Consider the following 17,263-nt stretch of genomic DNA (forward strand, 5'->3'; position numbering starts at 1 on the left):
TGCCGTTTTAGTGATTGCTTTCATGTGCCTGTCAAAGTTTAGCTCGCTGTCAATGAAAACACCAAGATTTTTAACCATTTCTTTTGTTTTAATCCCCTTTGTGTCAAGAATAGTGGTAATCCTGAGTCTTTCATCTTTTTTTCCCAAATAGAATTACTTCTGTTTTATCTGTGTTCAGCTGAAGAAAATTTTGTGACATCCAGTTGTTGATTTGATCGATACACTGGTAGAGAGATTCAAGGGGGGCATAATCATTAGGTGATAGAGCAAGATAAATTTGGGTATCATCTGCATAGCAGTGATATAAAATTGAATTGTTCTTGATAATTTGCCCAAGTGGGAGCATATAAAGGTTGAATAGTAATGGTCCAAGAATCGACCCCTGGGGGACACCACAGGTCAAGGACATTGACGCTGAGGTACAATTTCCCATGGTAACAAAGAAGCTTCTATCTTTTAAGTATGATTTTAACCAATTGATAACTTTACCAGTCAACCCAACCCAATGTTCAAGTCGATATAACAGTATGTTGTGATCAACAGTATCAAAAGCTGCACTGAGGTCCAGTAACACCAGGACCGATGTTTTGCCTGCATCAGTATTAAGACGTATGTCATTTATAACTTTAATCAGCGCTGTTTCAGTGCTATGATTGGCATGAAATCCTGATTGAAAGTTATCAAAACAGCTGTTTGATATCAAGAAGGCAGTTAATTGATTGAAGACAATTTTTTCAAGGATTTTCTCGATGATTGGTAGATTTGATATTGGCCTGTAGTTATTTAATACTGAAGCATCCAGATTATTCTTTTTAAGTAGGGGCTTTACAATGGCTTTTTTCAAGGACACAGGAACAATGCCAGTCTCTAGGGATGTATTTATGATTTGAAGCACATCTGTAATTATAAGATGTAGAACAGACTTAAAAAAGTTGGTGGGCAGATGTCCAATTCAGATGTTGAGGAACTGAGATTTTGTACAGTTTTTTCAAGAGTCTCATAATCAATTAAACAAACAGTCTGCACTCTGCTCTGCTGGGACAGGACTGAGAACTCTGGTAAGAGTAGAGGAGGGGGGCTCTGTATTTATGTGCATGATAATTGGTGTAACAACAGAACAATTATAGATAAACACTGTTCCCCAGACCTCGAGTACATGTCTGTAAGATGCCGGCCTTTTTTTCTACCGAGAGAGCTAACTGTGGTGATTGTCACAGCTGTGTATATTCTAAATTGACCGTAGGTGTGAATGTGAGTGTGAATGGTTGTCTGTGTCTATGTGTCAGCCCTGTGATGACCTGGCGACTTGTCCAGGGTGTACCCCGCCTTTCACCCGTAGTCAGCTGGGATAGGCTCCAGCTTGCCTTTGCCTTGGACCCTGTAGAACAGGATAAAGCAGCTAGAGATAATGAGATGAGATTACAACCAGGTCAGGAGGCACTGGTGTTATAGGAGCCACGCTGTGTGCTGCTTCAGTGTCTGGTCTTGGCACTCTACACACTCCCTGTATGCACACTAAATGTATGATAAAATGTATGATAACTGATGAGCATTCAAAACTAAGGAGTAAAATTTAAAAATAATGATAACAAATATGTTTTTTAGTGCTGTCAAAAATGTCGCGTTATTAACGCGTTAACTTGACTCAATTTTAACTGCGATCATTTTTTTTATCGCGAGATTAACGCTCTGTGACATGATGTAGGTTTTTCATAAGTGTTTGAAACTGCCAGGAACTTGGAACAGAGACTTTGCAAAAAAAAAAAACGATAGCAGCTAGACTGTAATGCCCCGCCCCGCACAGCCAGAATCCTCTGCCCTCCCCCCAAAGAACCAGCGCAGGCAGGGCGCGCTAGTAGAGATGGGATTTATGGCTCTTTGATGGGATCCGCATCTTTGTGATCCGTTCTTTGAAAAGAGCCGTTCAAAAGACTGGCTCATTTGGCTCTTTTTAAATATTTATTCAGTTTTAAGAAGACAGCGTCTAAAGAAGCCAGATCCCTCTGAACTGTAAACTCAATGCTATCCCAGAAATCCTTCCTGTAATATGCAAATTTGGCCGCCTCTGATTGGACAGCGCGACACATCAACAGGCAGAAAGTGTAAAAGTACAAAATGTGTTAAGTGAGCTGAAACAGTAAAGATCAGATTCAATGCAATATTTATCAACGAACAACTTAAACTTAATATAATAGTGTACTTTTTATATTATAATCAAGCATATCAAGCCTACTGTCACTGTGTAACCTATCTCTGTGATTAGAGACTAACTCAAACAGTAGGTCATTTCACTCATGGTGCTCGGCTTAGGTTTCACTTTGCAGTGGCTGTGTCAAGACATGTTATGCTTTGCAATAAAAAAAAAAAACATTGGTACAAAGCAAGTCCATTCACTTTTTTATGCTGATAAGAGAATTACAATGTTTTTTTATGTGACAAAAATGTGCGATTAAATTGCGATTAATCACGAGTTAACTATGACTGTCGCGACATTAATCGTGATTAAATATTTTAATCGCTTGACAGCACTAATGTTTTTGTTTTTCTGTCCAATAATTGCATTTAAAGAAACAAATATATGCACAGAAAAAGATATTCCTTGGTTATAAAAGAGTGTTTTTAAATGCATACATGTTTCCATGTGGGCGGCACGGTGGTGTAGTGGTTAGCGCTGTCGCCTCACAGCAAGAAGGTCCTGGGTTCGAGCCCCATGGCCGGCGAGGGCCTTTCTGTGTGGAGTTTGCATGTTCTCCCCGTGTCCGCGTGGGTTTCCTCCGGGTGCTCCAGTTTCCCCCACAGTCCAAAGACATGCAGGTTAGGTTAACTGGTGGCTCTAAATTGACCGTTGGTGTGAATGTGAGTGTGAATGGTTGTCTGTGTCTATGTGTCAGCCCTGTGATGACCTGGCGACTTGTCCAGGGTGTACCCTGCCTTTCGCCCATAGTCAGCTGGGATAGGCTCCAGCTTGCCTGCGACCCTGTAGAAGGATAAAGCGGCTAGAGATAATGAGATGTTTCCATGTTATACGAGTGAATTTCAGAACATCGTTAAAATTTTCCACAGTGGAGGCCAGATAAAGCAAGATGCTATTTTTATTCTTATTAAACATGACAAAAGAAACATAGAGTGTTAAGTAAATGCAAAAAAAATTGTAAAATTAGAAAATGTATTTTTTGACCATAATGTCCCAAATGAGAGACCAGTTTCTGAGACGGACCCATATACAAACTACTTGGCACTAATGTTTCCTTCAGATAATAAGGAACAGGTGCATATAAATATCAACAAAACAAACAAACAAACAAAAGAAAAACACATTTATGAGGCTCAGGCTTTTCTTGTAAATCATGCTCTTCAATTATGTTTAAAAGTTTAATTGCATCTTTCGTTTTTGTGACCTGAATGGCTTTAGTGTAAGAAAGAAACTCATTATGAAATCCACAACACCTGGGTTTCACCTTCATGTACTTCCATCTGTGGATATAGAATTTACAAAGGATAATAATGACATTCACCAAAAAGTCATTTTTCCTGTTGTCCATAAACAATGTCCTTTTGAGTAAAGTTTTCCAACTGAAAAACCTTCAGGTCAAGCCAGTCATGTCCATCCAGTCACAAGGCTTCTGCAGACATACACTGGAAAAATAAATGATCAGAGGTTTCATTATTTTCACAAAACACACAATTCCTAGTTTCAATAATTAACCACTGTCGCAACAGATCACTGGATGGTACACTCCATTTAGAGTTTGAAAATGTATTTCTCTGGCTTTGGGATCTCGTCTCATCTCGTCTTCATCCACTTATCTAGGGCTGGGTCGCGGAGGCAGCAGTCTGAGCATGGAAGCCCAAACTTCCCTTTCCCCAGACACCTTGGCCAGCTCCTCGGGGAGAACACCGAGGCGTTCCCAGGCCAGCCAAGAGACATAGTCCCTCCAGCATGTACTGGGTCTTCCCCGGGGCCTCCTCCCAGGGGGACATGCCTGGAACACCTCCCCAGGGAGGCATCCAGGAGGCATCCGAAAGAGATGCCTGAGCCACCTCAGCTGATTCCTCTCGATGTGGAGGAGCAGCGGCTCTACTCCGAGCTCCTCCCGAGTGACTGTGCTTCTCACCCTATCTCTAAGGGAGCGCCCAGCCACCCTGCGAAGGCAACTCATTTCGGCTGCTTGGATCCGCGATCTTGTTCTTTCGGTCATTACCCAAAGCTCATGATCATAGGTGAGAGTCGGAACGTAGATCGACCGGTAAATCGAGAGCTTCGCCTTTTGGCTCAGCTCCTTCTTCACCACAACGGACCGGTAAAGCAACCGCATCACTGTGGAGGCCGCACCGATCTGCCTGTCGACCTCACACTCTATCCTTCCTTCACTCGTGAACAAGATCCCAAGATATTTAAACTCCTCCACTTGAAGCAGGACTTCTCCACCAACCTGGTGAGGGCAAGCCACCCTTTTCCAGTTGAGAACCATGGCCTTGGACTTGGAGGTGCTGATACTCATCCCAGCCGCTTCACACTCGACTGCAAACCGCCCCAGTGCATGCTGAAGGTCCTGGTTTGAAGAAGCCAACAGGACAACATCATCCGCAAAAAGCAGAGATGAAATCCTGTGGTTCCCAAACAGGATTCCTTCCGGCCCCTGGCTGCGCCTAGAAATTCTGTCCATAAAAATTATGAACAGAACCGGTGACAAAGGGCAGCCCTGCCGGAGTCCAACATGCACTGGGAACAGGTCTGACTTAATGCCGGCAATGCGAACCAGACTCCTGCTCTGTTCGTACAGGAACCGGACAGCCCTTAGCAAAGAGCCCCGAACCCCATACTCCCAAAGCACCCCGCCCACAGAATACCACGAGGGACATGGTCGAATGCCTTCTCCAGATCCACAAAGCACATGTGGACTGGTTGAGCAAACTCCCATGAACCCTCGAGCACCCTATGAAGGGTAAAAAGCTGGTCCAGTGTTCCGCGACCAGGACGAAAACTGCATTGTTCCTCCTGGATCCGAGGTTCGACTATCGGCTGAATTCTCCTCTCCAGTACCCTGGAGTAAACCTTCCCTGGGAGGCTGAGAAGTGTTATTCCCCTATAATTGGAGCACACTCCCCGGTCCCCTTTCTTAAAAAGAGGGACCACCACCCCAGTCTGCCACTCCAGAGGCACTGTCTCTGACCGCCACATGATGTTGCAGAGGTGCGTCAGCCAAGACAGCCCCACCACATCCAGAGACTTGAGATACTCAGGGTGGCTCTTATCCACCCCCGGTGCCTTGCCACCGAGGAGCTTGCAAACCACCTCAGTGACTTCGGCTTGGGTAATGGACGAGTCCACCTCTGAGTCCTCAGCCTCCGCCTTCTCAATGGAAGACATGATGGTGGGATTGAGGAGATCCTCAAAATATTCCTTCCACCGCCCGACAATGTCCCCAGTCATGGTCAACAGCTCCCCACCTGCACTGTAAACAGTGTTGGCAGACTACTGCTTCCCCCTCCTGAGGCGCTGGACAGTTTTCCAGAATTTCTTCGAGGCCAACCGATAGTCCTTCTCCATGGCCTCCCCGAACTCCTCCCAGTTCCAAGTTTTTGCCTCCACAACTGTCCTAGCTTCAGCTGCCTCAGGAGTCCCGGAGGTCAACATGGCCCGAAAGGACTCCTTCTTCAGCTTGATGGCATCCCTTACTTCCGGTGTCCACCACTGGGTTCGGGGATTGCCGCCACGACAGGCACCGGAGACTTTGCGGCCACAGCTCTGAACAGCTGTGTCTACAATGGAGGTAGAGAACATGGTCCACTCAGACTCAATGTCCTCCGCCTCCCTTGGAAGCTGGGAAAAGCTCTCCCAGAGGTGGGAGTTAAAGACCTCCCCAACAGAGTGCTCGGCCAGACGTTCCCAGCAGACCCTCACCATATGTTTGGGCCTGCCAGGTCTGTCCGGCTTCCTCCTCCGCCAGCGGATCCAACTCACCACCAGGTGGTGATCAGTTGACAGCTCAGCCCCTCTCTTCACCTGAGTGTCTAAGACATAGGGCCAGAGATCAGATGAAATGACAACAAAGTCGATCATCGACCTCCAACCGAAGGTGTCCTGGTGCCACGTGCACTTATGGACACCCCTATGCTCAAACATGGTGTTCGTTATGGACAAACTGTGACTAGCACAGAAGTCCAATAACAAAACACCACTCGGGTTCAGATCGGGGAGGCTGTTCCTCCCAACCACGCCCCTCCAGGTGTCACTGCCATCGCCCACGTGAGCATTGAAGTCCCCCAGTAGCACAATGGAGTCCCCAGTCTGAGCACCTCTCAGTACCTCTCCCAGGGACTCCAAGAAGGCCGGATACTCTATACTGCTATTCGCCCCTTAGGCACAAACAAATCAAATCAAAATCAAGTTTAGTTGTATAGCGCTTTTAACAATAAACATTGTCGCAAAGCAGCTTTACAGAATTTGAACGACTTAAAACATGAGCTAATTTTATCCCTAATCTATCCCCAATGAGCAAGCCTGTGGCGACGGTGGCAAGGAAAAACTCCCTCAGACGACATGAGGAAGAAACCTCGAGAGGAACCAGACTCAAAAGGGAACCCATCCTCATTTGGGCAACAACAGACAGCCTGACTATAATATTAACAGTTTTAACAGGTATAACCCTCAACTGTCCTCATGGGGCCGTCCTTCACAGGAGCGGTGCGATAAAACTCCGACCAGACACAGGGCACCAGGATGGATCAAGCAGGTCCGAGGGGCAGAAGAGGCCAGCATCTCAATCCCAGGATCAACATGTAACTCAGAGGGACAGATTGGGGGGGAAGAGAGAGAGAAAGAAAACACGTTGTTAGGTATGCCCTAAAAATGACAAGTATTAAATCTGTGTGGTAGGCTCGCAGAGATGAGAGTCTTTACATCAGGCATAACACACAACAATGGCATGTTAATATGGTAAAAAATATCATGACCTGCTCTGGCTGGATGCTTGATTGGGTGATGGGAGCACACTCCTCAGCAATGATGAGATGCAGATGGGACCCTTAGGGCTGGCCAAGACAATTCAGTTACATTTCACTGGGTCTGGGACATGCGACAGAATGTCTGACGGCCGATTCCCTGCAGGCTACGATAGCCAGTCAAGGTCCCCACCGTCTCCACCAAAAGATTTCCTGTTGACTCCATGTAACTCAGAGGGACAGATTTGGGGTGGGGAGGAGGGAAAGAAAACACAGGTTGTTAGGTATGCCCAATGTCACCTGAATAAGTAGGAACAGTATACATATTGCACCGAGTACAAGCAGGGACTCCGGCAACTAACTATGACAGCATAACTAAAAGGAGAGAGCCAGAAGGTAACACAGGCATGAAGGAGCCCCGGGACATAAAGCAGCCAGCCACTACACCATCAACAAACTCGAGTGAGCAAGCGAGTGGGGACTGACAGCATCCATACATCCCAGTTTACCAAAACACTCTATGTCTGAGGACCCTCCAGATCTACTCCTTTACCTCATAAACACCATTAACAAAAGGCTTGACTAAATAGATATGTTTTCAGCCTAGACTTAAATGCTGAGACTGTGTCTGATTCCCGAACATTACTTGGAAGGCTGTTCCATAACTCTGGGGCTTTGTAAGAAAAGGCTCTGCCCCCTGATGTAGCCTTCAATATACGAGGTACCAGCAGATAGCCTGCACCTTTGATCCAAGTAGGCTTGGCGGGTCATAGAGGAGCAGAAGTTCACTCAGGTACTGTGGTGCGAGACCATTTAGTGCTTTAAAGGTCAATAGTAGTATTTTATAATCAATACGAAATTTGATTCGGAGCCAATGCAGTGTGGATAAGACGGGGGTGATGTGGTCATATTTTCTAGTTCTAGTAAGGACTCTTGCTGCGGCATTTTGAACTAACTGGAGCTTGTTTATGCACTTATTGGAACATCCAGACAGTAAGGCATTACAATAATCCAACCTGTAGGTAACGAAAGCATGGACTAGTTTTTCTGCATCATGCAATGACATTAAATTTCTTATCTTTGCAATATTTCTGAGATGAAAGAAAACTATCCGGGTGATGTTATCAATGTGAGTTTCGAATGAAAGACTGGGGTCAATAATCACTCCGAGGTCTTTTACTGCTGCACGTGAAGAAACAGAAAGGCCATCCAGAGTCACTGTGTAATCAGAAAACTTACTTCTAGCTGTATGTGGTCCTAGCACAAGTACTTCAGTCTTGTCAGAGTTAAGCAGAAGGAAATTAATAAGCATCCAGTGTCTAATGTCCTTAACACATTCCTCAATTCTATTAAGCTGGTGTCTCTCATCAGGTTTTGCAGACACATACAACTGTGTGTCATCAGCATAACAGTGGAAACTAATACAATGTTTACGAATAATATCACCCAGAGGTAACATATATAGAGAAAAAAGCAGTGGACCCAAGACAGAACCTTGTGGAACACCAAACTTTACCTCGGTATGTCTAGAAATATCACCATTTATATCAACATACTGATAACGATCAGTTAGATAAGACCTGTGCCAGGAGAGGGCCATTCCCTTAACTCCCACAACATTTTCTAGTCTATCCAGAAGAATGGAATGATCAATGGTATCAAATGCTGCACTAAGGTCAAGCAACACAAGTAGCGAGACACAGCCCTGATCAGACGCCAACAGTAGGTCGTTTACTACTTTAACCAGTGCTGTCTCTGTGCTATGATGAGGTCTAAATCCTGACTGATACATTTCATGGATGTTATTCCTATGTAAATATGAGCATAACTGCTGTGCCACAGCTTTTTCAAGATTCTTGGAGATAAAGGGGAGGTTTGATATTGGCCAATACTTGGACAGCTGACAGGGATCAAGGTCAGGTTTTTTAATCAGGGGTTTGATAACTGCTAGTTTAAAGGATTTGGGTACATAGCCAATCATAAGAGAAGAATTTATTATTTTTTAGAAGCGGTTCAATTACTCCAGGCATTATCTGTTTGAATAGATGTGTCGGTAAGGGATCTAGTACGCAAGTTGAGGCTTTTGATGTAGAGATTAATGAAAGTAATTCAGTTTCTTTTAGGGGAGTAAAACATTCTAACTGATGATCTGATACAGTTATATTGTTAACTACAAGGTCACTTTCATTGTCTAACCTTAAATTAGTAGTTTGAATTTTTTGTCGGATATTCTCAATTTTGTCATTAAAAAAATTCATGAAGTCGTTGCTACTACATACTGCAGGTGTGCATGTGTTGATAGTGGACTTATTCCTGGTTAATTTTGCTACAGTATTAAATAGGAATCTAGGATTATTTTTGTTATCTTCTATTAGGGAGGAGAAATATGTTGATCTCGCAGCACTAAGAGCTTTTCTATACTTCAGGAAGCTCTCCTTCCAAGCTAATTTGAACACTACCAATTTTGTTTGACGCCATTTACGTTCCAATTTTCGAGTGGTCTGTTTTAATGTGCGAGTGTCATCATTATATCAGGGTGCTAATTTTTTGTCTCTGACCATTTTCCTTTTTAGAGGAGCTACATTATCTAAAGTATGGCGGAATGTTGACTCTAAGCATTCAGTTGTCTGATCAAGTTCTGCAGGGGCTGACAGTTACCCAATCAAAGTTGACAGCTCTGGGAGATCATTTATAAAGCTCTGTGCAGTAGTTGACATGAAAGTACGTTTAATACAGTAGCGTGGTGAGGTGCATATATTATTACTCAGACATATCTTGAATGAGATGAGACAATGATCTGAGATAACTTCAGACTGTGGAAGTATGACTATATTATCTACGTTTAATCTGAATGTTAGTATTAGATCAAGGGTGTGACCACCATTATGGGTCGGTCCTATGACATTCTGCTTAATCCCGACTGAGTCTAAGATGAACACAAATGCTGTTTTTAAAGGGTCTTCTGGGTTATTGAAGTGAATATTAAAATCTCCGACAACTAAAGCTTTGCCTAAGGAAATAACCAGATCTGAGATAAAATCTGCAAATTCAGAAAGAAACTCAGAATATGGCCCCGGGGGCCTGTAAATAATAAGCAATGGAATTAACTGGGTAGACTTATTTTTCGAGGCTACATACATTATATGAGTATGAAGAACTTCAAATGTATTAAATTTATAACCAGGTTTGTGTGTTACACCTAGATAATCATTATAAATAACCACGACGCCTCCTCCTCTGCCAGTTAGACGAGGCTGGTGTATATAACTGTATCCAGGAGGACTCGCTTCATTTAATGCTATATATTCATTTGGCTTAATCCATGTTTCTGTTAAACACAGTACATTAAACTCCTGATCAGTAATGAGTTCATTAACCATTAGCGCTTTATATGTCAGAGATCTAATATTTAATAGCCCCACCTTTAGATCAAAGGTGCTGGCAACAGCTGTACAGTCAGTCTGATCTAATTTTATATTGATTAGGTTACTGGAACAAACTCTCTGAAAATTTCTACCTTTTTGTTGAGCTCGGGGAACAGACACAGTCTCGATGTAGTGGGCCCTGAGTGACGACTCTGTGCAGCTAGCAGACAGTCGGTTTAGCCTGTTCGTCTGCTCCCTGGCCTTGGCTCTGGATCGTCAGAAATTAACTAGGCCTGTTCTGAGACTATGACCTATGCTGCAGGAAATGAGAGCAGCACCTTCCCGAGTCCCTGCAAACACGTACAGTTGGGGCCCACATGGGTCTCATCTGGGCTAGTTGGGCTTCGGGTGGGCATGGGCTTCAAGTGGGCTTTGTTGCTGGGCCCCACATGGGCAATGGGTGGGCACTGAATGGGCTAAATTAACATGGGCAATAGGTGGGCTTTGTTGTTGGGCCCCACATGGGCAGTTGGTGGGCATTAAATGGGCTATCTAGCATGGGCAATAAGTGGGCTTTGTTGTTGGAGCCCATATGGGCAATGGGTGGGCATTGAATGGGCTAAATTAAGCATGGGCAGTAAGTGGGCTCCAGCAAGGCTCCATTTCAATTCAATTCAAAAACACAAGAATTTTACTCCCACACCTCTAAGATGCCATAACATAATATAAACAATACAACGTTAATTACAATTGAAAATAAAATTTCTCAATTTTAGAGCATAAAAGATAAAGTTTGCTACAACCTAAAGCACACATATTCCGAGCACAACAAAGTTTGCAATAACTGAAAAGAAAGCAGGCATATTCCAGTGCAACTCCTGCAGGATAACAAAAGCAAGAAGCAATGCAAACTGGGAAATCTCCACCCCCTGTGAAATGGATACATTTCGCGCAGTTTCTGCTGCTTGCTGACTGGCTTTTGTCTCTGCTGCCTGTGAAGAGAAGAGTGCACGCACGAGTTGGATCACTTAACAAAAGGTTGGTAAAATCTTTCTGCATGATACGAGTGTATTTTGGCAATAACTATGCTATTTCTGCAACTATGTTTTCACTGCATCATGTTAACCAAAAGGACAGGAACTAACTGGCTTTAAGTTAATGTAAATGAATGAGGTGCTGTCGTTAGCTAACTTTGGTAATCAAGCCTGGTGAAACTTTGGATATTGATTCCGATCTTTAAGTCAGTATCAAGCTATTTTCGTGGTTACTATCTTCAGTAAGGAAGATAAGCTGTGAAATTCGTGAAGGTCAGCGATATTTTCAAGGCTAGATGATCGGGGCTCCCATTAGCAATGCTTGTACTGATTCTCCACTTTTACAATATGGCCGACCTCAAAGACCCTTTTCACGTGACGTCACGACAAACGCGGCCGCCATTTTGGACATGTACTACCAGTAGTTTACCACAGCCAACATTGAGGAATGGCAGCAAAGAAAGTGTTTATTTTCAGCAAGACTTCCATCATGCCACTATATTGTTGTGCACCTGGATGTAGTAACCATCAACAAACAAGGCAAGGGTTATCATTTTATCGGATCCCGGTAGTTGCTGACTGATGGAGAAGATGGATAGTGGCATACCAACACTTGTGCAGTGACCACTTTGTTGGAGGTAAGACGAATAAAATTAGCCAGAAAAGGCATTACATTGCTGTTAACATTCTGTGGCGGCGAGTGTGTAACCAAATAGGCTAAAATAACCCATTGTAACCTCTTTGTTCTTCTGTAGTAGCTATTAGCTAATGACATTAGCTAGCGTTGTGTTCCTTTGCTGTTGGTAGACTGTAGGACAGATCAGAGGCAGTGTCCTACAAACAGCGCTTAATTTGAGGGGGAGCAAGCCGGAGCGCGCTCCGGAACCTCGGGCGTTGGCTCCGGCAGCTATTTACACTGGATCCGGTGATCTGACACCTCTTTTGACTATGTAACAAAAAAAAAAAAATTAAATAAAAAAATGCAAGTTTATTTAGTGTTAATGTCTGATTTTGATATCTGCCTTGTTGGTGATTTCTCTCATGAAACGACATCCACAAAATATCTGCAGATTAACTTAATTTGCAGTGTTATTACAAAACATGCCCAGAAGTGCAGCGCCGCGGCCCCCCCCCCTTTTTTTTCCGCACCGGAGCCGCTCATCCTCTGCGCTCCGGGACCTCCCACTTTACAAATTAAGCACTGCCTACAAATAAGTGTTCAAAACAAGAGGAACATGTATTTGTCTCTTAAATCCAGGCCGTTCCCTGTAATCTGTCACAATGGTTGGAGAAAGTAATGGCAAATAGTGAGTGCACAAACCATAGAAGGTAAACTGTACACAGCGCCAGGGCAGTGTGATGGTATGTCTACTTTTAGATTGTGTTAGCTGATCAATGAACACACTCGTCACTCAACGAGTTTCATGTCTTTACGACGGATACTTAAATGTGTGTTAGGTATTATTGTTGCAGTCTAAGCAGTCATTGTAGCAGCTAGATGAGCGAGAACCGAAAGGGTCTGTGCCATAAACCGTTATTTCTGTACGGCGTTGCTAATGTGTTGTTACTGTTGTTATTTCTCCCTCTGCTCGCCCTGTAAATGCCCTACGTCGCTGGATAGCGAAGGTGTTTTCTGCATCTCGCTCCTTTTTCTTGTATGTTCTCCGTTTGTCGCCTAGTCTTCACCAACGACCTTGACTGACTGACTGACTGACTGAGCGCGGGAACATGAATAGCATACTCGACGCACATTGGACACATGAACATAATTTGCCTTTGGCTGAGTCCCGCCCCCTTGGGTTACAGTTGCAAGAATTTGCGCTGTCAAAAACTGTAGACCTCTGTCGGACCTTTTTTGTGCTGTGATTGGTCAATCAACATTCTAGTGTGGGCCTTAGCCAAAGGTGAATTAACAGGCAGTCTTTCCAACACTGAGCATATATTTTCAGGAAAAAAAATTAACAGAATTGTCAACAGTTACTTAAACCTTCATTGCTTAGTCTCTAAAGCAGGTAGTTAGATGTATTTTATTAAAAGATATGATAGAAATCTTGTCATCACTGTAGAATAGATGCATAAATTAAATACATTGTTGGGGCCTTTAAATGGAGACATTACAATGGCATAATAAAGATGATTGTCATGTCCTAGATAGTTGTCATATTTTGGGCAGTGGGGTTTTCATTAAAGCCCAAAACGTTATGAACTCAAAAAAATATTCTTAACAATGTATAACCACATCCAGTGGTATAGTTATTAAGATACTAATCCTACACTATCAATGACTTCTTAGTTTTATTAGATTCTGAATTACTGCTGGTTTGACCAATCTATAAACTGATCAAGGGGAGTTGCTCTACAGTTTGATACAAAAAAATTCAATAGTGTTAAAAAGCATGCAAGAACTCATTTTCCATCTTAAAGGTGCTGTGTGTAATATCTTTAGTAGTTTGTTTCCAGAATTCATGCTGCCCATTCACAAATGTTACCTTTTTTACAAATACTTACCATCACCATCAAATTCTATGTAGTCATTATGACTGGGAAAATTGCACTTTTCGTACATGAAAAATGGGATCTTCTCCATGTGTGCCATTTTGGATTTCCAGAAATGGGAATTTTTAGCAGGAAAACTTACTGTATTTTGGTCATACTAGCAAATATTAAGTATATAAGTAAGTATAATAATTATATAAGTAAATATTCATGGCATCACATTTTCAATGAACAGAGTAGTTGCAATACCTACTTTGGCCACAATGTTACACACTGCACCTTTTAAAATGTTATCTGAATGAAAGTAATTGCCTGATTTATGCCTGATAATTGCCTGATTTACTGATTTATCTGTCTCCCACAGCAACATATGAAAGTGCACATGCAAAATTATTGCAAGAGGAACATAGATATACTGACGTAAGTACAGAGCCTGAGTGTTCAGACAGTATGGGCCGGGGGAAGCGAAAAAAGCGGTGAGTCTATTTGAATTTTATATATATAATATGGTATATACACAGTGTTTACTGTATATTAACTAAGTCGGCGTGTCGTCACTGTCGCGTTGCCAAAGTACTGCTACAGTGCCTATACAAAGTCTACACACCCCTGTTCAAATGTCAAGTTTTTGTGATGTAAAAACATAACAAAGACAAATAATTTCACAACCTTTTTCACATTTAATAAAAATGATAACATGTACAATGCAATTGAGAAACAAACTCCAAACTTTAAATGGAAAATATAGAAAATAAAAAACTTGAATTAATATGGTTGCATAAATATGCACAGCCTTATACTAATGCATTGTCTTAACATCGTTGGCTTTTATTACAGCACTCAGACTTTTTGACATGGTGTCTATCAGCATAGCACATCTTGATGTGGCAATATTAGCCCACTGTTCTTTGCAAAGGTACTCCAAATCTCACACATCGCAAGTGCATGCCCTGTGCACATTCCTCTTCACATTACCTGACAGATGTTCAGTGGGATTCAGGTCTGAACTCTGTCTGGGCCATTCCAAAACCTCAATCTCATTGTGGTGAGGCCATTCTTTTGTTGATTTTAGGTGTGTGTTCATGTGTAATTGTTGTTCTGAAAGGTTAAGTTCTTCATCTTCAACATTATAACAGGGAGACGAAGGTTTTGTGCCACTACCACTGCCAATGTGGAGCTGTCCATAATTCCCTCCTCCCTGACTAAGGCCCCAGTTCCAGCTAAAGAAAAACAGTCACAAAGCATGATGTTTCCACCACCATGCTTCACTCTAGGCATGGAGTTATTTGGGTGATGTACAGTGTTTTTGCACCAAACATACCTTTTGAAATTATGTCCAAAATGTTCAACCTTGGTTTCATCAGACCATAGCATATTTTCCCATATGCTTTTGGGACAAACCCTTTGGTGACTGACCCCTTGAAAATGGTTCCTCCAGGAACCATTAAACGTTTTTAAACATTTCAGTTGTCAAGACAACGGAAAAACTAAAATACAAGAGCATTTTGTTTTGTGCACAAGAGCACTGTGACGTACCTTTCTGTTTTTGTATTTTAGTTTTTCCGTTGTCTTGACAACTGAAACGTCATCGTTCCTGGAGGAACCATTTTCAAGGGGTCAGTCACCAAAGGGTTAAAGATGTCTTTTTGCAAAATGTACTCCACCAAGGGTGAACATTTTGGATATAATTCCAAAAGAATATTTGGCCAAAACACCACCCAAATAACACCCTACCTACAGTGAAGTATGGTAGTGGCAGCATCATGCTTTTGTACTGTTTTATTCAGCTGGAACTGGGGCCTTAGTCAGGGAGGAGAGAATTATGAACAGGTCCAAATTACAGTCAGTATTGCCGCAAAACCTTCAGCCCTGTTAGAAAGTTGAATATGAAGAAAAACTTAATCCTTCAGACGACAAGTACCCTACACACATTCCTAAATCAACAAAAGAATAGGTTTCACCAGAATGAAATTGAAGTTTTGGAATGGCCCAGCCAGAGTTCAGACCTAGATCCCATCAACCCATCAGATTTGGAGTACTTTTGCCAAAAGAAATTGACAAATTTTGCCAAATCAACATGTGCCATGCCGATAGACTCCTACCCAAAAAGTCTGAGTGCTGTAATAAAAGCCAAAGGTGCTAAAACAATGTATTAGTTTGACAGTGTGCATGTTTATGCAACCATGTTTATTTAAGTTTTTTATTTTCTACATTTTTCCTTTAAAGCTTTGCGTTTGTTTTTCAATTGCATTGTACAGGTAATAATTTATAGTAAAGATGGAACAAGTTGTGAAATTATTTGTCATTCTGTCATTTTTTTTTTACATAACAAAAACCTGGCATTTCAACAGGAGTGTGTAGACTTTCAATATCCACTGTATATTGAAATTGGGGAGATATTTACATTAAGGCCCTATGGGAGGAACATGATTAATTTAGCTTAATGTCATCAAACAGTTCACAAATTGTAATATTGCTGCCTCCCAAAACATTAGTATGTAGTATTGCTGCCTCCCGCCAATGGGGACATAAACGGCACATGCAGTGATTTTTCAATGCCAATCAAGTCCTAATTTTTGTAGATGTCACTTCTTACCATGTCCTAACAACTTACCTTCATGTTCATTCATTACCACTTCACATAATTTAACATAACACTATTCAAATAAGACACCTAACCTACGATTCTCCTGTGGTTCCCCCAAATGAGTATGGTGGGTGCCTGATTTTGGTGCAAACATGAGAAATGCCCGGATGCCTGACTTAGTGAATTCCTTTATAAATATAAGCTAATGCTTTAGTTGAAGTAGTTACAGTTTAACTGAAATGCTCTAACTTATTGATTGTGCTTGATTATAATATATGTTTAGGCCAGTTGTCATGTCCAGCGAAGATGAGGAGAATGATGACATCCATCCTCTTCCTCCTCCACCCAGGGCTCTGCGAATGCCTCCACCTCTTCCTCCTCCACCTGGGGCTCTGCGAACGCCTCCACCTCTCCCTCCTCCACCCGGGGCTCTGCGAATGCCTCCACCTCTTCCTCCTCCACCCGGGGCTCTGCGAACGCCTCCACCTCTTCCTCCTCCACCCGGGGCTCTGCGAACGCCTCCACCTCTTCAGCGTGCACCCGGGGCTCTGCGAACACCTGCAGAGACGCCTGCAGCTGCCAAGTCTTTCATCCCAAGACAAAATATTCAGGATGGCATGTTTCAGCGTATTTTGAGACTACTGGAGGACCTGAAAGACACTCAAGTGGAACATGGGAGAATTCTCCAGGCCCTCGTGCAAAATCGTCAAAACATGCCTGACCTAATTCGCACCACTCCTGAAGGTTTCCCCCTAAAGACAATTATTGATCTAATGTCCATGGAGGAGAAACTGCAAGACCCCACCTTCATGGCAGAACTGGTATGTATTTTAAAT

General features: G+C 42.7%; 1 long non-coding RNA gene across 1 annotated transcript; it reads left to right on the top strand.

Moving 5' to 3' along the window:
* The first annotated feature begins 11,055 nt into the window (after positions 1 to 11,055).
* Positions 11,056 to 16,947, top strand: LOC132894011 (uncharacterized). Its single transcript, XR_009655607.1, has 3 exons — positions 11,056 to 11,348; positions 14,205 to 14,316; positions 16,711 to 16,947. It is a non-coding gene; the product is annotated as an uncharacterized LOC132894011 (long non-coding RNA).
* The last annotated feature ends 316 nt before the right edge of the window (positions 16,948 to 17,263 follow it).

This window comes from Neoarius graeffei, chromosome 11 (assembly GCF_027579695.1).
Source record: "Neoarius graeffei isolate fNeoGra1 chromosome 11, fNeoGra1.pri, whole genome shotgun sequence".
In the NCBI taxonomy this organism is placed as follows: domain Eukaryota; kingdom Metazoa; phylum Chordata; class Actinopteri; order Siluriformes; family Ariidae; genus Neoarius; species Neoarius graeffei.